Here is a 21,217-nt window from a genome sequence, read left to right on the forward strand (position 1 = left end):
GGCCATATGCACTGGCTCAAAATTCTGCAAGTCCACACCCCATGTAGTAGATGATTGAGAATTAGTAGCAGTCACCACAGGGTCCACTGTCAGGATGATCCATCCTCTCTCCTTCATCAGCTTCAGATCCCACTGTTTCCCTGAGCAGGAAGGTCTGGAATTGAAAATACAGAGGACATTAAATAACATTCACTCAGTACATGGCACTCATTTTAGTTTATAAGCTGGAAATTGAGCCATCAGTCTGGTGTCAAAAGTGTCAGGATGGCCAGGTGGTCTAAGGTGCTGCATTCAGGTCACAGTCTCCCTTGAAGACGTGGGTTCAAACCCCTCTTCTGACAAGTGTCTTTTGCGAGGTGGATACATTTTTGGACTTTTTTTTTTCCAAGCACCCTTATCAAAAACAATGTCAACAGTTTCTGTAAATTATCGATAAGATCTATTGTCCGTTGCTTGCACTAATTGCCTGAAGTTGGCTAAATCGCAGTAAATCGGTAAAGCAGGAAATCACAGCATCTTCAACAAATCGTGATAGAGGGGCCGAGATAAAGGTTTCTACCCTACATATCAAAAGCACAGCTGTCAATAGTTCAGCAGGTTCACAGTGCAGAAGGTTCAGTGGCACCAGGGTCCCCTGCATCCCAATCACAGCTGGTTTTTAACTTCTGTATTCAGGGCATGGGAGGGGTGTGTTGCATCGTGCACACACAGTGCCTGTTTCACAGATAAGTTTTAATAAATACACAGAGAATAATATAGAGTCATTGGCCACGAGGAACACCTTCCCTGACCTTTTATTCTCTCCGGTTCCACGTCACCGCGCCTACCATCCAACTCCAAAACTCGGGGGAGACTAACACTCCCTACCTCCCTTGGTGTGCATCATAGGCGTGCCCATGACGAACACAACATTTCTCCTTAACCAATACAAAACAAACATAGCTGCTCAAAAAAAAGATACTATACTAAACCAGTATACAAGAATAGTACACAACAAGAAATGCCACATTCAGTCAATCCACCCCGAATCCTTGCAGCCGCGTTGAGCATGGCGGTCGAGGACTCAAACTGTACCGTTCAAGTCCTTGTCGCAGAGGCACTGAGTTGATTGGTATGGAGCCAGGGACCTCCTGATCTGAATCTTGAACTGGGTCCAAATTCTGCATGTCCACACCCCCTGTAGTAGATGATTGAGAATTAGTAGCAGTCACCACCGGCCATGTGCACTGGCTCAAAATTCAGCATGTCCACACCCCATGTAGTAGATGATTGAGAATTAGTAGCAGTCACCACCGGATCCACTGTCAGGATGATCCATCCTCTCTCCTTCATCAGCTTCAGATCCCACTGTTTCCCTGAGCAGGAAGGTCTGGAATTGAAAATACAGAGGACATTAAACAACATTCACTCAGTACATGGCACTCATTTTGGTTTATAAGCTGGAAATTGAGCCATCAGTGCAGTGTCAAGAGTGTCAGGATGGCCGAGTGGTCTAAGGTGCTGCGTTTAGGTCGCAGTCTCCTTTGGAGGTGTGGGTTCGAATCCCACTTCTGACAAGTGTCTTTTGCGAGGTGGATACATTTTTGGACTTTTTTTTTCCAAGCACCCGTATCAAAAACAATGTCAACAGTTTCTGTAAATTATCGATAAGATCTATTGTCCGTTGCTTGCACTAATTTCCTGAAGTTGGCTAAATCGCAGTAAATCGGTAAAGCGGGAAATCACAGCATCTTCAACAAATTGTGATAGAGGGGCAGAGATAAAGGTTTCGACCTTACATATCAAGAGCGCAGCTGTCAATAGTTCAGCAGGTTCACAGTGCAGAAGGTTCAGTGGCACCAGGGTCCCCTGCGTCCCAATCACAGCTGGTTTTTAACTTCTGTATTCAGGGCACGGGAGGGGTGTGTTGCATCGTGCACACACGGTGCCTGTTTCGCACATAAGTTTTAATAAATACACAGAGAATAATATAGAGTCATTGGCCACGAGGAACACCTTCCCTGACCTTTTATTCTCTCCGGTTCCACGTCACCGCACCTACCATCCAACTCCAAAACTCGGGGAGACTAACACTCCCTACCTCCCTTGGTGTGCATCATAGGCGTGCCCATGACAAACACAACATTTCTCCTTAACCAATACAAAACAAACATAGCTGCTCAAAAAAAAGATACTATACTAATCCAGTATACAAGAATAGTACACAACAATAAATACCACATTCAGTCAATCCACCCCGAATCCTTGCAGCCGCGTTGAGCATGGCGGTCGAGGACTCAAACTGTACCGTTCAAGTCCTTGTCTCAGAGGCACTGAGTTGATTGGTATGGAGCCAGGCACCTCCTGATCTGAATCTTGAACTGGCTCCAAATTCTGCATGTCCACACCCCCTGTAGTAGATGATTGAGAATTAGTAGCAGTCACCACCGGCCATATGCACTGGCTCAAAATTCTGCAAGTCCACACAACCCATGTAGTAGATGATTGAGAATTAGTAGCAGTCACCACAGGGTCCACTGTCAGGATGATCCATCCTCTCTCCTTCATCAGCTTCAGATCCCACTGTTTCCCTGAGCAGGAAGGTCTGGAATTGAAAATACAGAGGACATTAAATAACATTCACTCAGTACATGGCACTCATTTTGGTTTATAAGCTGAAAATTGAGCCATCAGTCTGGTGTCAAGAGTGTCAGGATGGCCGGGTGGTCTAAGGTACTGCATTCAGAACACAGTCTCCCTTGGAGACGTGGGTTCAAACCCCTCTTCTGACAAGTGTCTTTTGCGAGGTGGATACATTTTTTGACTTTTTTTTTCCAAGCACCCTTATCAAAAACAATGTCAACAGTTTCTGTAAATTATCGATAAGATCTATTGTCCGTTGCTTGCACTAATTTCCTGAAGTTGGCTAAATCGCAGTAAATCGGTAAAGTGGGAAATCACAGCATCTTCAACAAATCGTGATAGAGGGGCAGAGATAAAGGTTTCGACCCTACATATCAAAAGCACAGCTGTCAATAGTTCAGCAGGTTCACAGTGCAGAAGGTTCAGTGGCACCAGGGTCCCCTGCATCCCAATCACAGCTGGTTTTTAACTTCTGTATTCAGGGCATGGGAGGGGTGTGTTGCATCGTGCACACACAGTGCCTGTTTCACAGATAAGTTTTAATAAATACACAGAGAATAATATAGAGTCTTTAGCCACGAGGAACACCTTCCCCTACCTTTATTCTCTCCGATTCCACATCACCGCACCTACCATCCAACTCCAAAACTCGGGGGAGACTAACACTCCCTACCTCCCTTGGTGTGCATCATGGCCGTGCCCATGACGAACACAACATTTCTCCTTAACCAATACAAAACAAACATAGCTGCTCAAAAAAAAGATACTATACTAATCCAGTATACAAGAATAGTACACAACAATAAATACCACATTCAGTCAATCCACCCCGAATCCTTGCAGCCGCGTTGAGCATGGCGGTCGAGGCCTCAAACTGTACCGTTCAAGTCCTTGTCTCAGAGGCACTGAGTTGATTGGTATGGAGCCAGGCACCTCCTGATCTGAATCTTGAACTGGCTCCAAATTCTGCATGTCCACACCCCCTGTAGTAGATGATTGAGAATTAGTAGCAGTCACCACCGGCCATATGCACTGGCTCAAAATTCTGCAAGTCCACACCCCATGTAGTAGATGATTGAGAATTAGTAGCAGTCACCACAGGGTCCACTGTCAGGATGATCCATCCTCTCTCCTTCATCAGCTTCAGATCCCACTGTTTCCCTGAGCGGGAAGGTCTGGAATTGAAAATACAGAGGACATTAAATAACATTCACTCAGTACATGGCACTCATTTTGGTTTATAAGCTGAAAATTGAGCCATCAGTCTGGTGTCAAGAGTGTCAGGATGGCCGGGTGTTCTAAGGTGCTGCATTCAGGTCACAGTCTCCCTTGGAGACGTGGGTTCAAACCCCTCTTCTGACAAGTGCCTTTTGCGAGGTGGATACATTTTTGGACTATTTTTTTTCAAGCACCCTTATCAAAAACAATGTCAACAGTTTCTGTAAATTATCGATAAGATCTATTGTCCGTTGCTTGCACTAATTGCCTGAAGTTGGCTAAATCGCAGTAAATCGGTAAAGCAGGAAATCACAGCATCTTCAACAAATCGTGATTGAGGGGCCGAGATAAAGGTTTCGACCCTACATATCAAAAGCACAGCTGTCAATAGTTCAGCAGGTTCACAGTGCAGAAGGTTCAGTGGCACCAGGGTCCCCTGCGTCCCAATCACAGCTGGTTTTTAACTTCTGTATTCAGGGCATGTGAGGGGTGTGTTGCATCGTGCACACACGATGCCTGTTTCGCAGATAAGTTTTAATAAATACACAGAGAATAATATAGAGTCATTGGCCACGAGGAACACCTTCCCTGACCTTTTATTCTCTCCGGTTCCACGTCACCGCGCCTACCATCCAACTCCAAAACTCGGGGGAGACTAACACTCCCTACCTCCCTTGGTGTGCTTCATAGGCGTGCCCATGACGAACACAACATTTCTCCTTAACCAATACAAAACAAACATAGCTGCTCAAAAAAAAGATACTATACTAATCCAGTATACAAGAATAGTACACAACAAGAAATGCCACATTCAGTCAATCCACCCCGAATCCTTGCAGCCGTGTTGAGCATGGCGGTCGAGGACTCAAACTGTACCGTTCAAGTCCTTGTCTCAGAGGCTCTGAGTTGATTGGTATGGAGCCAGGCACCTCCTGATCTGAATCTTGAACTGGCTCCAAATTCTGCATGTCCACTTCCCCTGTAGTAGATGATTGAGAATTAGTAGCAGTCACCACCGACCATGTGCACTGGCTCAGAATTCAGCATGTCCACACCCCATGTAGTCGATGATTGAGAATTAGTAGCAGTCACCACCGGATTCACTGTCAGGATGATCCATCCTCTCTCCTTCATCAGCTTCAGATCCCACTGTTTCCCTGAGCAGGAAGGTCTGGAATTGAAAATACAGAGGACATTAAACAACATTCACTCAGTACATGGCACTCATTTTGGTTTATACGCTCGAAATTGAGCCATGAGGGATGTGTGAAGAGTGTCAGGATGGCCGAGTGGTCTAAGGCGCTGCGTTCAGGTCGCAGCTTCCCTTGGAGGTGTGGGTTCAAATCCCACTTCTGACAAGTGTATTTTGCGAGGTGGATACATTTTTGGACTTTTTTTTCCCAAGCACCGTATCAAAAACAATGTCAACAGTTTCTGTAAATTATCGATAAGATCTATTTTCCGTTGCTTGCACTAATTGCCTGAAGTTGGCTAAATCGCAGTAAATCGGTAAAGCAGGAAATCACAGCATCTTCAACAAATCGTGATAGAGGGGCCGAGATAAAGGTTTCGACCCTACATATCAAAAGCGCAGCTGTCAATAGTTCAGCAGGTTCACAGTGCAGAAGGTTCAGTGGCACCAGGGTCCCGTGCGTCCCAATCACAGCTGGTTTTGAACTTCTGTATTCAGGGGATGGGAGGGGTGGGGGTGTTGCGTCGTGCACACACAGTGCCTGTTTTGCAGAGATGTTTTAATAAATACACAAAGAATAATATAGAGTCTTTAGCCACGAGGAACACCTTCCCCTACCTTTTATTCTCTCCGATTCCACATCACCGCACCTACCATCCAACTCCAAAACTCGGGGGAGACTAACACTCCCTACCTCCCTTGGTGTGCATCATGGGCGTGCCCATGACGAACACAACATTTCTCCTTAACCAATACAAAACAAACATAGCTGCTCAAAAAAAAGATACTATACTAATCCAGTATACAAGAATAGTACACAACAATAAATACCACATTCAGTCAATCCACCCCGAATCCTTGCAGCCGCGTTGAGCATGGCGGTCGAGGACTCAAACTGTACCGTTCAAGTCCTTGTCTCAGAGGCACTGAGTTGATTGGTATGGAGACAGGCACCTCCTGATCTGAATCTTGAACTGGCTCCAAATTCTGCATGTCCACACCCCCTGTAGTAGATGATTGAGAATTAGTAGCAGTCACCACCGGCCATATGCACTGGCTCAAAATTCTGCAAGTCCACACCCCATGTAGTAGATGATTGAGAATTAGTAGCAGTCACCACAGGGTCCACTGTCAGGATGATCCATCCTCTCTCCTTCATCAGCTTCAGATCCCACTGTTTCCCTGAGCGGGAAGGTCTGGAATTGAAAATACAGAGGACATTAAATAACATTCACTCAGTACATGGCACTCATTTTGGTTTATAAGCTGGAAATTGAGCCATCAGTCTGGTGTCAAGAGTGTCAGGATGGCCGGGTGGTCTAAGGTGCTGCATTCAGGTCACAGTCTCCCTTGGAGACGTGGGTTCAAACCCCTCTTCTGACAAGTGTCTTTTGCGAGGTGGATACATTTTTGGACTATTTTTTTTCAAGCACCCTTATCAAAAACAATGTCAACAGTTTCTGTAAATTATCGATAAGATCTATTGTCCGTTGCTTGCACTAATTGCCTGAAGTTGGCTAAATCGCAGTAAATCGGTAAAGCAGGAAATCACAGCATCTTCAACAAATCGTGATAGAGGGGCCGAGATAAAGGTTTCGACCCTACATATCAAAAGCACAGCTGTCAATAGTTCAGCAGGTTCACAGTGCAGAAGCTTCAGTGGCACCAGGGTCCCCTGCATCCCAATCACAGCTGGTTTTTAACTTCTGTATTTAGGGTATGGGAGGGGTGTGTTGCATCGTGCACACACAGTGCCTGTTTCACAGATAAGTTTTAATAAATACACAGAGAATAATATAGAGTCATTGGCCACGAGGAACACCTTCCCTGACCTTTTATTCTCTCCGGTTCCACGTCACCGCGCCTACCATCCAACTCCAAAACTCGGGGGAGACTAACACTCCCTACCTCCCTTGGTGTGCATCATAGGCGTGCCCATGACGAACACAACATTTCTCCTTAACCAATACAAAACAAACATAGCTGCTAAAAAAAAAGATACTATACTAATCCAGTATACAAGAATAGTACACAACAAGAAATGCCACATTCAGTCAATCCACCCCAAATCCTTGCAGCCGTGTTGAGCATGGCGGTCGAGGACTCAAACTGTACCGTTCAAGTCCTTGTCTCAGAGGCACTGAGTTGATTGGTATGGAGCAGGCACCTCCTGATCTGAATCTTGAACTGGCTCCAAATTCTGCATGTCCACACCCCCTGTAGTAGATGATTGAGAATTAGTAGCAGTCACCACCGGCCATGTGCACTGGCTCAAAATTCAGCATGTCCACACCCCATGTAGTAGATGATTGAGAATTAGTAGCAGTCACCACCGGATCCACTGTCAGGATGATCCATCCTCTCTCCTTCATCAGCTTCAGATCCCACTGTTTCCCTGAGCAGGAAGGTCTGGAATTGAAAATACAGAGGACATTAAACAACATTCACTCAGTACATGGCACTCATTTTGGTTTATAAGCTGGAAATTGAGCCATCAGTACAGTGTCAAGAGTGTCAGGATGGCCGAGTGGTCTAAGGTGCTGCGTTCATGTCGCAGTCTCCTTTGGTGGCGTGGGTTCGAATCCCACTTCTGACAATTGTCTTTCGCGAGGTGGATACATGTTTTGACTTTTTTTTTCCAAGCACCCGTATCAAAAACAATGTCAACAGTTTCTGTAAATTATCGATAAGATCTATTGTCCGTTGCTTGCACTAATTTCCTGAAGTTGGCTAAATCGCAGTAAATCGGTAAAGCGGGAAATCACAGCATCTTCAACAAATCGTGATAGAGGGGCAGAGATAAAGGTTTCGACCCTACATATCAAGAGCGCAGCTGTCAATAGTTCAGCAGGTTCACAGTGCAGAAGGTTCAGTGGCACCAGGGTCCCCTGCGTCCCAATCACAGCTGGTTTTTAACTTCTGTATTCAGGGGATGGGAGGGGTGGGGGTGTTGCGTCGTGCACACACAGTGCCTGTTTTGCAGAGAAGTTTTAATAAATACACAAAGAATAATATGGAGTCTTTAGCCACGAGGAACACCTTCCCCTACCTTTTATTCTCTCCGATTCCACATCACCGCACCTACCATCAAACTCCAAAACTCGGAGAGACTAACACTCCCTACCTCCCTTGGTGTGCATCATGGGCGTGCCCATGACGAACACAACATTTCTCCTTAACCAATACAAAACAAACATAGCTGCTCAAAAAAAAGATACTATACTAATCCCGTATACAAGAATAGTACACAACAATAAATACCACATTCAGTCAATCCACCCCGAATCCTTGCAGCCGCGTTGAGCATGGCGGTTGAGGACTCAAACTGTACCGTTCAAGTCCTTGTCTCAGAGGCACTGAGTTGATTGGTATGGAGCCAGGCACCTCCTGATCTGAATCTTGAACTGGCTCCAAATTCTGCATGTCCACACCCCCTGTAGGAGATGATTGAGAATTAGTATCAGTCACCACCGGCCATATGCACTGGCTCAAAATTCTGCAAGTCCACACCCCATGTAGTAGATGATTGAGAATTAGTAGCAGTCACCACAGGGTCCACTGTCAGGATGATCCATCCTCTCTCCTTCATCAGCTTCACATCCCACTGTTTCCCTGAGCAGGAAGGTCTGGAATTGAAAATACAGAGGACATTAAATAACATTCACTCAGTACATGGCACTCATTTTGGTTTATAAGCTGGAAATTGAGCCATCAGTCTGGTGTCAAAAGTGTCAGGATGGCCGGGTGGTCTAAGGTGCTGCATTCAGGTCACAGTTTCCCTTGGAGACGTGGGTTCAAACCCCTCTTCTGACAAGGGTCTTTTGCGAGGTGGATACATTTTTGGACTTTTTTTTTTCCAAGCACCCTTATCAAAAACAATGTCAACAGTTTCTGTAAATTATCGATAAGATCTATTGTCCGTTGTTTGCACTAATTGCCTGAAGTTGGCTAAATCGCAGTAAATCGGTAAAGCAGGAAATCACAGCATCTTCAACAAATCGTGATAGAGGGGCCGAGATAAAGGTTTCGACCCTACATATCAAAAGCACAGCTGTCAATAGTTCAGCAGGTTCACAGTGCAGAAGGTTCAGTGGCACCAGGGTCCCCTGCATCCCAATCACAGCTGGTTTTTAACTTCTGTATTCAGGGCATGGGAGGGGTGTGTTGCATCGTGCACACACAGTGCCTGTTTCACAGATAAGTTTTAATAAATACACAGAGAATAATATAGAGTCATTGGCCACGAGGAACACCTTCCCTGACCTTTTATTCTCTCCGGTTCCACGTCACCGCGCCTACCATCCAACTCCAAAACTCGGGGGAGACTAACACTCCCTACCTCCCTTGGTGTGCATCATAGGCGTGCCCATGACGAACACAACATTTCTCCTTAACCAATACAAAACAAACATAGCTGCTCAAAAAAAAGATACTATACTAAACCAGTATACAAGAATAGTACACAACAAGAAATGCCACATTCAGTCAATCCACCCCGAATCCTTGCAGCCGCGTTGAGCATGGCGGTCGAGGACTCAAACTGTACCGTTCAAGTCCTTGTCGCAGAGGCACTGAGTTGATTGGTATGGAGCCAGGCACCTCCTGATCTGAATCTTGAACTGGCTCCAAATTCTGCATGTCTGCATGTAGTAGATGATTGAGAATTAGTAGCAGTCACCACCGGCCATATGCACTGGCTCAAAATTCTGCAAGTCCACACCCCATGTAGTAGATGATTGAGAATTAGTAGCAGTCACCACAGGGTCCACTGTCAGGATGATCCATCCTCTCTCCTTCATCAGCTTCAGATCCCACTGTTTCCCTGAGCAGGAAGGTCTGGAATTGAAAATACAGAGGACATTAAATAACATTCACTCAGTACATGGCACTCATTTTGGTTTATAAGCTGAAAATTGAGCCATCAGTCTGGCGTCAAGAGTGTCAGGATGGCTGGGTGGTCTAAGGTGCTGCATTCAGGTCACAGTCTCCCTTGGAGACGTGGGTTCAAACCCCTCTTCTGACAAGTGTCTTTTGCGAGGTGGTTACATTTTTGGACTTTTTTTTTCCTAGCACCCTTATCAAAAACAATGTCAACAGTTTCTGTAAATTATCGATAAGATCTATTGTCCGTTGCTTGCACTAATTGCCTGAAGTTGGCTAAATCGCAGTAAATCGGTAAAGCAGGAAATCACAGCATCTTCAACAAATCGTGATAGAGGGGCCGAGATAAAGGTTTCGACCCTACATATCAAAAGCACAGCTTTCAATAGTTCAGCAGGTTCACAGTGCAGAAGGTTCAGTGGCACCAGGGTCCCCTGCGTCCCAATCACAGCTGGTTTTTAACTTCTGTATTCAGGGCATGGGAAGGGTGTGTTGCATCGTGCACACACAGTGCCTGTTTCGCAAATAAGTTTTAATAAATACACAGAGAATAATATAGAGTCATTGGCCACGAGGATCACCTTCCCTGACCTTTTATTCTCTCCGGTTCCACGTCACCGCGCCTACCATCCAACTCCAAAACTCGGGGGAGACTAACACTCCCTACCTCCCTTGGTGTGCATCATAGGCGTGCCCATGACGAACACAACATTTCTCCTTAACCAATACAAAACAAACATAGCTGCTCAAAAAAAAGATACTATACTAAACCAGTATACAAGAATAGTACACAACAAGAAATGCCACATTCAGTCAATCCACCCCGAATCCTTGCAGCCGCGTTGAGCATGGCGGTCGAGGACTCAAACTGTACCGTTCAAGTCCTTGTCGCAGAGGCACTGAGTTGATTGGTATGGAGCCAGGCACCTCCTGATCTGAATCTTGAACTGGCTCCAAATTCTGCATGTCTGCATGTAGTAGATGATTAAGAATTAGTAGCAGTCACCACCGGCCATATGCACTGGCTCAAAATTCTGCAAGTCCACACCCCATGTAGTAGATGATTGAGAATTAGTAGCAGTCACCACAGGGTCCACTGTCAGGATGATCCATCCTCTCTCCTTCATCAGCTTCAGATCCCACTGTTTCCCTGAGCAGGAAGGTCTGGAATTGAAAATACAGAGGACATTAAATAACATTCACTCAGTACATGGCACTCATTTTGGTTTATAAGCTGAAAATTGAGCCATCAGTCTGGTGTCAAGAGTGTCAGGATGGCCGGGTGGTCTAAGGTGCTGCATTCAGGTCACAGTCTCCCTTGGAGACGTGGGTTCAAACCCCTCTTCTGACAAGTGTCTTTTGCGAGGTGGTTACATTTTTGGACTTTTTTTTTCCTAGCACCCTTATCAAAAACAATGTCAACAGTTTCTGTAAATTATCGATAAGATCTATTGTCCGTTGCTTGCACTAATTGCCTGAAGTTGGCTAAATCGCAGTAAATCGGTAAAGCAGGAAATCACAGCATCTTCAACAAATCGTGATAGAGGGGCCGAGATAAAGGTTTCGACCCTACATATCAAAAGCACAGCTTTCAATAGTTCAGCAGGTTCACAGTGCAGAAGGTTCAGTGGCACCAGGGTCCCCTGCGTCCCAATCACAGCTGGTTTTTAACTTCTGTATTCAGGGCATGGGAAGGGTGTGTTGCATCGTGCACACACAGTGCCTGTTTCGCAAATAAGTTTTAATAAATACACAGAGAATAATATAGAGTCATTGGCCACGAGGATCACCTTCCCTGACCTTTTATTCTCTCCGGTTCCACGTCACCGCGCCTACCATCCAACTCCAAAACTCGGGGGAGACTAACACTCCCTACCTCCCTTGGTGTGCATCATAGGCGTGCCCATGACGAACACAACATTTCTCCTTAACCAATACAAAACAAACATAGCTGCTCAAAAAAAAGATACTATACTAAACCAGTATACAAGAATAGTACACAACAAGAAATGCCACATTCAGTCAATCCACCCCGAATCCTTGCAGCCGCGTTGAGCATGGCGGTCGAGGACTCAAACTCTACCGTTCAAGTCCTTGTCTCAGAGGCACTGAGTTGATTGGTACGGAGCCAGGCACCTCCTGATCTGAATCTTGAACTGGCTCCAAATTCTGCATGTCCACACCCCCTGTAGTAGATGATTGAGAATTAGTAGCAGTCACCACCGGCCATGTGCACTGGCTCAAAATTCAGCATGTCCACACCCCATGTAGTAGATGATTGAGAATTAGTAGCAGTCACCACCGGATCCACTGTCAGGATGATCCATCCTCTCTCCTTCATCAGCTTCAGATCCCACTGTTTCCCTGAGCAGGAAGGTCTGGAATTGAAAATACAGAGGACATTAAACAACATTCACTCAGTACATGGCACTCATTTTGGTTTATAAGCTGGAAATTGAGCCATCAGTGCAGTGTCAAGAGTGTCAGGATGGCCGAGTGGTCTGAGGCGCTGCGTTCAGGTCGCAGTCTCCTTTGGAGGCGTGGGTTCGAATCCCACTTCTGACAAGTGTCTTTCGCGAGGTGGATACATTTTTTGACTTTTTTTTTCCAAGCACCCGTATCAAAAACAATGTCAACAGATTCTGTAAATTATCGATAAGATCTATTGTCCGTTGCTTGCACTAATTTCCTGAAGTTGGCTAAATCGCAGTAAATCGGTAAAGCGGGAAATCACAGCATCTTCAACAAATCGTGATAGAGGGGCAGAGATAAAGGTTTCGACCCTACATATCAAGAGCGCAGCTGTCAATTGTTCAGCAGGTTCACAGTGCAGAAGTTTCAGTGGCACCAGGGTCCCCTGCGTCACAATCACAGCTGGTTTTTAACTTCTGTATTCAGGGCATGGGGGGGGGGTGTGTTGCATCGTGCACACACGGTGCCTGTTTCGCAGATAAGTTTTAATAAATACACAGAGAATAATATAGAGTCATTGGCCACGACGAACACCTTCCCTGACCTTTTATTCTCTCCGGTTCCACGTCACCACGCCTACCATCCAACTCCAAAACTCGGGGGAGACTAACACTCCCTACCTCCCTTGGTGTGCATCGTAGGCGTGCCCATGACGAACACAACATTTCTCCTTAACCAATACAAAACAAACATAGCTGCTCAAAAAAAAGATACTATACTAATCCAGTATACAAGAATAGTACACAACAAGAAATGCCACATTCAGTCAATCCACCCCGAATCCTTGCAGCCGCGTTGAGCATGGCGGTCGAGGACTCAAACTGTACCGTTCAAGTCCTTGTCTCAGAGGCACTGAGTTGATTGGTATGGAGCCAGGCACCTCCTGATCTGAATCTTGAACTGGCTCCAAATTCTGCATGTCCACACCCCTTGAAGTAGATGATTGAGAATTAGTAGCAGTCACCACCGGCCATGTGCACTGGCTCAAACTTCTGCATGTCCACACCCCATGTAGTCGATGATTGAGAATTAGTAGCAGTCACCAACGGATTCACTGTCCGGATGATCCATCCTCTCTCCTTCATCAGCTTCAGATCCCACTGTTTCCCTGAGCAGGAAGGTCTGGAATTGAAAATACAGAGGACATTAAACAAAATTCACTCAGTACATGGCACTCATTTTGGTTTATACGCTCGAAATTGAGCCATGAGAGAGGTGTGAAGAGTGTCAGGATGGCCGAGTGGTCTAAGGCGCTGCGTTCAGGTTGCAGCCTCCCTTGGAGGTGTGGGTTCAAATCCCACTTCTGACAAGTGTATTTTGCGAGGTGGATACATTTTTGGACTTTTTTTTCCCAAGCACCGTATCAAAAACAATGTCAACAGTTTCTGTAAATTATCGATAAGATCTATTTTCCGTTGCTTGCACTAATTGCCTGAAGTTGGCTAAATCGCAGTAAATCGGTAAAGCAGGAAATCACAGCATCTTCAACAAATCGTGATAGAGGGGCCGAGATAAAGGTTTCGACCCTACATATCAAAAGCGCAGCTGTCAATAGTTCAGCAGGTTCACAGTGCAGAAGGTTCAGTGGCACCAGGTTCCCCTGCGTCCCAATCACAGCTGATTTTTAACTTCTGTATTCAGGGGATGGGAGGGGTGGGGGTGTTGCGTCGTGCACACACAGTGCCTGTTTTGCAGAGAAGTTTTAATAAATACACAAAGAATAATATGGAGTCTTTAGCCACGAGGAACACCTTCCCCTACCTTTTATTCTCTCCGATTCCACATCACCGCACCTACCATCAAACTCCAAAACTCGGGGGAGACTAACACTCCCTACCTCCCTTGGTGTGCATCATGGGCGTGCCCATGACGAACACAACATTTCTCCTTAACCAATACAAAACAAACATAGCTGCTAAAAAAAAAGATACTATACTAATCCAGTATACAAGAATAGTACACAACAATAAATACCACATTCAGTCAATCCACCCCGAATCCTTGCAGCCGCGTTGAGCATGGCGGTCGAGGACTCAAACTGTACCGTTCAAGTCCTTGTCTCAGAGGCACTGAGTTGATTGGTATGGAGCCAGGCACCTCCTGATCTGAATGTTGAACTGGCTCCAAATTCTGCATGTCCACACCCCATGTAGTAGATGATTGAGAATTAGTAGCAGTCACCACAGGGTCCACTGTCAGGATGATCCATCCTCTCTCCTTCATCAGCTTCAGATCCCACTGTTTCCCTGAGCAGGAAGGTCTGGAATTGAAAATACAGAGGACATTAAATAACATTCACTCAGTACATGGCACTCATTTTGGTTTATAAGCTGGAAATTGAGCCATCAGTCTGGTGTCAAAAGTGTCAGGATGGCCGGGTGGTCTAAGGTGCTGCATTCAGGTCACAGTCTCCCTTGGAGACGTGGGTTCAAACCCCTCTTCTGACAAGTGTCTTTTGCGAGGTGGATACATTTTTGGACTTTTTGTTTTCCAAGCACCCTTATCAAAAACAATGTCAACAGTTTCTGTAAATTATCGATAAGATCTATTGTCCGTTGCTTGCACTAATTGCCTGAAGTTGGCTAAATCGCAGTAAATCGGTAAAGCAGGAAATCACAGCATCTTCAACAAATCGTGATAGAGGGGCCGAGATAAAGGTTTCGACCCTACATATCAAAAGCACAGCTGTCAATAGTTCAGCAGGTTCACAGTGCAGAAGGTTCAGTGGCACCAGGGTCCCCTGCATCCCAATCACAGCTGGTTTTTAACTTCTGTATTCAGGGCATGGGAGGGGTGTGTTGCATCGTGCACACACAGTGCCTGTTCCACAGATAAGTTTTAATAAATACACAGAGAATAATATAGAGTCATTGGCCACGAGGAACACCTTCCCTGACCTTTTATTCTCTCCGGTTCCACGTCACCGCGCCTACCATCCAACTCCAAAACTCGGGGGAGACTAACACTCCCTACCTCCCTTGGTGTGCATCATAGGCGTGCCCATGACGAACACAACATTTCTCCTTAACCAATACAAAACAAACATAGCTGCTCAAAAAAAAGATACTATACTAAACCAGTATACAAGAATAGTACACACCAAGAAATGCCACATTCAGTCAATCCACCCCGAATCCTTGCAGCCGCGTTGAGCATGGCAGTCGAGGACTCAAACTGTACCGTTCAAGTCCTTGTCGCAGAGGCACTGAGTTGATTGGTATGGAGCCAGGGACCTCCTGATCTGAATCTTGAACTGGCTCCAAATTCTGCATGTCCACACCCCCTGTAGTAGATGATTGAGAATTAGTAGCAGTCACCACCGGCCATGTGCACTGGCTCAAAATTCAGCATGTCCACACCCCATGTAGTAGATGATTGAGAATTAGTAGCAGTCACCACCGGATCCACTGTCAGGATGATCCATCCTCTCTCCTTCATCAGCTTCAGATCCCACTGTTTCCCTGAGCAGGAAGGTCTGGAATTGAAAATACAGAGGACATTAAACAACATTCACTCAGTACATGGCACTCATTTTGGTTTATAAGCTGGAAATTGAGCCATCAGTGCAGTGTCAAGAGTGTCAGGATGGCTGAGTGGTCTAAGGTGCTGCGTGCAGGTCACAGTCTCCTTTGGAGGCGTGGGTTCGAATCCCCATTCTGACAAGTGTCTTTTGCGAGGTGGATACATTTTTGGACTTTTTTTTTCCAAGCACCCGTATCAAAAACAATGTCAACAGTTTCTGTAAATTATCGATAAGATCTATTGTCCGTTGCTTGCACTAATTTCCTGAAGTTGGCTAAATCGCAGTAAATCGGTAAAGCGGGAAATCACAGCATCTTCAACAAATTGTGATAGAGGGGCAGAGATAAAGCTTTCGACCTTACATATCAAGAGCGCAGCTGTCAATAGTTCAGCAGGTTCACAGTGCAGAAGGTTCAGTGGCACCAGGGTCCCCTGCGTCCCAATCACAGCTGGTTTTTAACTTCTGTATTCAGGGCACGGGAGGGGTGTGTTGCATCGTGCACACACGGTGCCTGTTTCGCAGATAAGTTTTAATAAATACACAGAGAATAATATAGAGTCATTGGCCACGAGGAACACCTTCCCTGACCTTTTATTCTCTCCGGTTCCACGTCACCGCGCCTACCATCCAACTCCAAAACTCGGGGAGACTAACACTCCCTACCTCCCTTGGTGTGCATCATAGGTGTACCCATGACAAACACAACATTTCTCCTTAACCAATACAAAACAAACATAGCTGCTCAAAAAAAAGATACTATACTAATCCAGTATACAAGAATAGTACACAACAATAAATACCACATTCAGTCAATCCACCCCGAATCCTTGCAGCCGCGTTGAGCATGGCGGTCGAGGACTCAAACTGTACCGTTCAAGTCCTTGTCTCAGAGGCACTGAGTTGATTGGTATGGAGCCAGGCACCTCCTGATCTGAATCTTGAACTGGCTCCAAATTCTGCATGTCCACACCCCCTGTAGTAGATGATTGAGAATTAGTAGCAGTCACCACCGGCCATATGCACTGGCTCAAAATTCTGCAAGTCCACACCCCATGTAGTAGATGATTGAGAATTAGTAGCAGTCACCACAGGGTCCACTGTCAGGATGATCCATCCTCTCTCCTTCATCAGCTTCAGATCCCACTGTTTCCCTGAGCAGGAAGGTCTGGAATTGAAAATACAGAGGACATTAAATAACATTCACTCAGTACATGGCACTCATTTTGGTTTATAAGCTGGAAATTGAGCCATCAGTCTGGTGTCAAGAGTGTCAGGATGGCAGGGTGGTCTAAGGTGCTGCATTCAGGACACAGTCTCCCTTGGAGACGTGGGTTCAAACCCCTCTTCTGACAAGTTTCTTTTGCGAGGTGGATACATTTTTTGACTTTTTTTTTCCAAGCACCCTTATCAAAAACAATGTCAACAGTTTCTGTAAATTATCGATAAGATCTATTGTCCGTTGCTTGCACTAATTGCCTGAAGTTGGCTAAATCGCAGTAAATCGGTAAAGCAGGAAATCACAGCATCTTCAACTAATCGTGATAGAGGGGCCGAGATAAAGGTTTCGACCCTACATATCAAAAGCACAGCTGTCAATAGTTCAGCAGGTTCACAGTGCAGAAGGTTCAGTGGCACCAGGGTCCCCTGCGTCCCAATCACAGCTGGTTTTTAACTTCTGTATTTAGGGCATGGGAGGGGTGTGTTGCATCGTGCACACACGATGCCTGTTTCGCAGATAAGTTTTAATAAATACACAGAGAATAATATAGAGTCATTGGCCACGAGGAACACCTTCCCTGACCTTTTATTCTCTCCGGTTCCACGTCACCGCGCCTACCATCCAACTCCAAAACTCGGGGGAGACTAACACTCCCTACCTTCCTTGGTGTGCTTCATAGGCGTGCCCATGACGAACACAATATTTCTCCTTAACCAATACAAAACAAACATAGCTGCTCAAAAAAAAGATACTATACTAATCCAGTATACAAGAATAGTACACAACAAGAAATGCCACATTCAGTCAATCCACCCCGAATCCTTGCAGCCGTGTTGAGCATGGCGGTCGAGGACTCAAACTGTACCGTTCAAGTCCTTGTCTCAGAGGCACTGAGTTGATTGGTATGGAGCCAGGCACCTCATGATCTGAATCTTGAACTGGCTCCAAATTCTGCATGTCCACTCCCCCTGTAGTAGATGATTGAGAATTAGTAGCAGTCACCACCGGCCATGTGCACTGGCTCAAAATTCAGCATGTCCACACCCCATGTAGTCGATGATTGAGAATTAGTAGCAGTCACCACCGGATTCACTGTCAGGATGATCCATCCTCTCTCCTTCATCAGCTTCAGATCCCACTGTTTCCCTGAGCAGGAAGGTCTGGAATTGAAAATACAGAGGACATTAAACAACATTCACTCAGTACATGGCACTCATTTTGGTTTATACGCTCGAAATTGAGCCATGAGGGAGGTGTGAAGAGTGTCAGGATGGCCGAGTGGTCTAAGGCGCTGCGTTCAGGTCGCAGCCTCCCTTGGAGGTGTGGGTTCAAATCCCACTTCTGACAAGTGTATTTTGCGAGGTGGATACATTTTTGGACTTTTTTTTCCCAAGCACTGTATCAAAAACAATGTCAACAGTTTCTGTAAATTATCGATAAGATCTATTTTCCGTTGCTTGCACTAATTGCCTGAAGTTGGCTAAATCGCAGTAAATCGGTAAAGCAGGAAATCACAGCATCTTCAACAAATCGTGATAGAGGGGCCGAGATAAAGGTTTCGACCCTACATATCAAAAGCGCAGCTGTCAATAGTTCAGCAGGTTCACAGTGCAGAAGGTTCAGTGGCACCAGGGTCCCGTGCGTCCCAATCACAGCTGGTTTTTAACTTCTGTATTCAGGGGATGGGAGGGGTGGGGGTGTTGCGTCGTGCACACACAGTGCCTGTTTTGCAGAGAAGTTTTAATAAATACACAAAGAATAATATGGAGTCTTTAGCCACGAGGAACACCTTCCCCTACCTTTTATTCTCTCCGATTCCACATCACCGCACCTACCATCCAACTCCAAAACTCGGGGGAGACTAACACTCCCTACCTCCCTTGGTGTGCATCATGGGCGTGACCATGACGAACACAACATTTCTCCTTAACCAATACAAAACAAACATAGCTGCTCAAAAAAAAGATACTATACTAATCCAGTATACAAGAATAGTACACAACAATAAATACCACATTCAGTCAATCCACCCCGAATCCTTGCAGCCGCGTTGAGCATGGCGGTCGAGGACTCAAACTGTACCGTTCAAGTCCTTGTCTCAGAGGCACTGAGTTGATTGGTATGGAGCCAGGCACCTCCTGATCTGAATCTTGAACTGGCTCCAAATTCTGCATGTCCACACCCCCTGTAGTAGATGATTGAGAATTAGTAGCAGTCACCACCGGCCATATGCACTGGCTCAAAATTCTGCAAGTCCACACCCCATGTAGTAGATGATTGAGAATTAGTAGCAGTCACCACAGGGTCCACTGTCAGGATGATCCATCCTCTCTCCTTCATCAGCTTCAGATCCCACTGTTTCCCTGAGCGGGAAGGTCTGGAATTGAAAATACAGAGGACATTAAATAACATTCACTCAGTACATGGCACTCATTTTGGTTTATAAGCTGGAAATTGAGCCATCAGTCTGGTGTCAAGAGTGTCAGGATGGCCGGGTGGTCTAAGGTGTGGCATTCAGGTCACAGTCTCCCTTGGAGACGTGGGTTCAAACCCCTCTTCTGACAAGTGTCTTTTGCGAGGTGGATACATTTTTGGACTATTTTTTTTCAAGCACCCTTATCAAAAACAATGTCAACAGTTTCTGTAAATTATCGATAAGATCTATTGTCCGTTGCTTGCACTAATTGCCTGAAGTTGGCTAAATCGCAGTAAATCGGTAAAGCAGGAAATCACAGCATCTTCAACAAATCGTGATAGAGGGGCCGAGATAAAGGTTTCAACCCTACATATCAAAAGCGCAGCTGTCAATAGTTCAGCAGGTTCACAGTGCAGAAGGTTCAGTGGCACCAGGGTTCCCTGCGTCCCAATCACAGCTGGTTTTTAACTTCTGTATTCAGGGCATGGGAGGGGTGTGTTGCATCGTGCACACACAGTGCCTGTTTCGCAAATAAGTTTTAATAAATATACAGAGAATAATATAGAGTCATTGGCCACGAGGAACACCTTCCCTGACCTTTTGTTCTCTCCGGTTCCACCTCACCGCGCCTACCATCCAACTCCAAAACTCGGGGGAGACTAACACTCCCTACCTCCCTTGGTGTGCATCATAGGCGTGCCCATGACGAACACAACATTTCTCCTTAACCAATACAAAACAAACATAGCTGCTCAAAAAAAAGATACTATACTAAACCAGTATACAAGAATAGTACACAACAAGAAATGCCACATTCAGTCAATCCACCCCGAATCCTTGCAGCCGTGTTGAGCATGGCGGTCGAGGACTCAAACTGTACTGTTCAAGTCCTTGTCTCAGAGGCACTGTGTTGATTGGTATGGAGCCAGGCACCTCCTGATCTGAATCTTGAACTGGCTCCAAATTCTGCATGTCCACACCCCCTGTAGTAGATGATTGAGAATTAGTAGCAGTCACCACCGGCCATGTGCACTGGCTCAAAATTCAGCATGTCCACACCCCATGTAGTAGATGATTGAGAATTAGTAGCAGTCACCACCGGATCCACTGTCAGGATGATCCATCCTCTCTCCTTCATCAGCTTCAGATCCCACTGTTTCCCTGAGCAGGAAGGTCTGGAATTGAAAATACAGAGGACATTAAACAACATTCATTCAGTACATGGCACTCATTTTGGTTTATAAGCTGGAAATTGAGCCCTCAGTGCAGTGTCAAGAGTGTCAGGATGGCCGAGTGGTCTAAGGCGCTGCGTTCAGGTCGCAGTCTCCTTTGGTGACGTGGGTTCAAACCCCTCTTCTGACAAGTGTCTTTTGCGAGGTGCATACATTTTTGGACTATTTTTTTTCAAGCACCCTTATCAAAAACAATGTCAACAGTTTCTGTAAATTATCGATAAGATCTATTGTCCGTTGCTTGCACTAATTGCCTGAAGTTGGGTAAATCGCAGTAAATCGGTAAAGCAGGAAATCACAGCATCTTCAACAAATCGTGATAGAGGGACCGAGATAAAGGTTTCGACCCTACATATCAAAAGCACAGCTGTCAATAGTTCAGCAGGTTCACAGTGCAGAAGGTTCAGTGGCACCAGGGTCCCCTGCTTCCCAATCACAGCTG

At 45.7% G+C, this 21,217-nt stretch overlaps 4 non-coding genes across 4 annotated transcripts; all 4 read left to right on the top strand.

Moving 5' to 3' along the window:
• The first annotated feature begins 1,473 nt into the window (after positions 1–1,473).
• TRNAL-UAG (transfer RNA leucine (anticodon UAG)) lies at positions 1,474–1,556 on the top strand. Its single transcript has one exon. It is a non-coding gene; the product is annotated as a tRNA-Leu (tRNA).
• Positions 1,557–7,545: 5,989 nt separating this feature from the next.
• Positions 7,546–7,628, top strand: TRNAM-CAU (transfer RNA methionine (anticodon CAU)). The gene has a single exon. It is a non-coding gene; the product is annotated as a tRNA-Met (tRNA).
• Positions 7,629–12,395: 4,767 nt separating this feature from the next.
• TRNAL-CAG (transfer RNA leucine (anticodon CAG)) lies at positions 12,396–12,478 on the top strand. The gene has a single exon. It is a non-coding gene; the product is annotated as a tRNA-Leu (tRNA).
• A 5,913-nt stretch (positions 12,479–18,391) lies between these two features.
• Positions 18,392–18,474, top strand: TRNAL-CAG (transfer RNA leucine (anticodon CAG)). The gene has a single exon. It is a non-coding gene; the product is annotated as a tRNA-Leu (tRNA).
• Positions 18,475–21,217: the final 2,743 nt, after the last annotated feature.

Source organism: Pleurodeles waltl, unplaced genomic scaffold, assembly GCF_031143425.1.
Source record: "Pleurodeles waltl isolate 20211129_DDA unplaced genomic scaffold, aPleWal1.hap1.20221129 scaffold_39, whole genome shotgun sequence".
NCBI lineage: Eukaryota > Metazoa > Chordata > Amphibia > Caudata > Salamandridae > Pleurodeles > Pleurodeles waltl.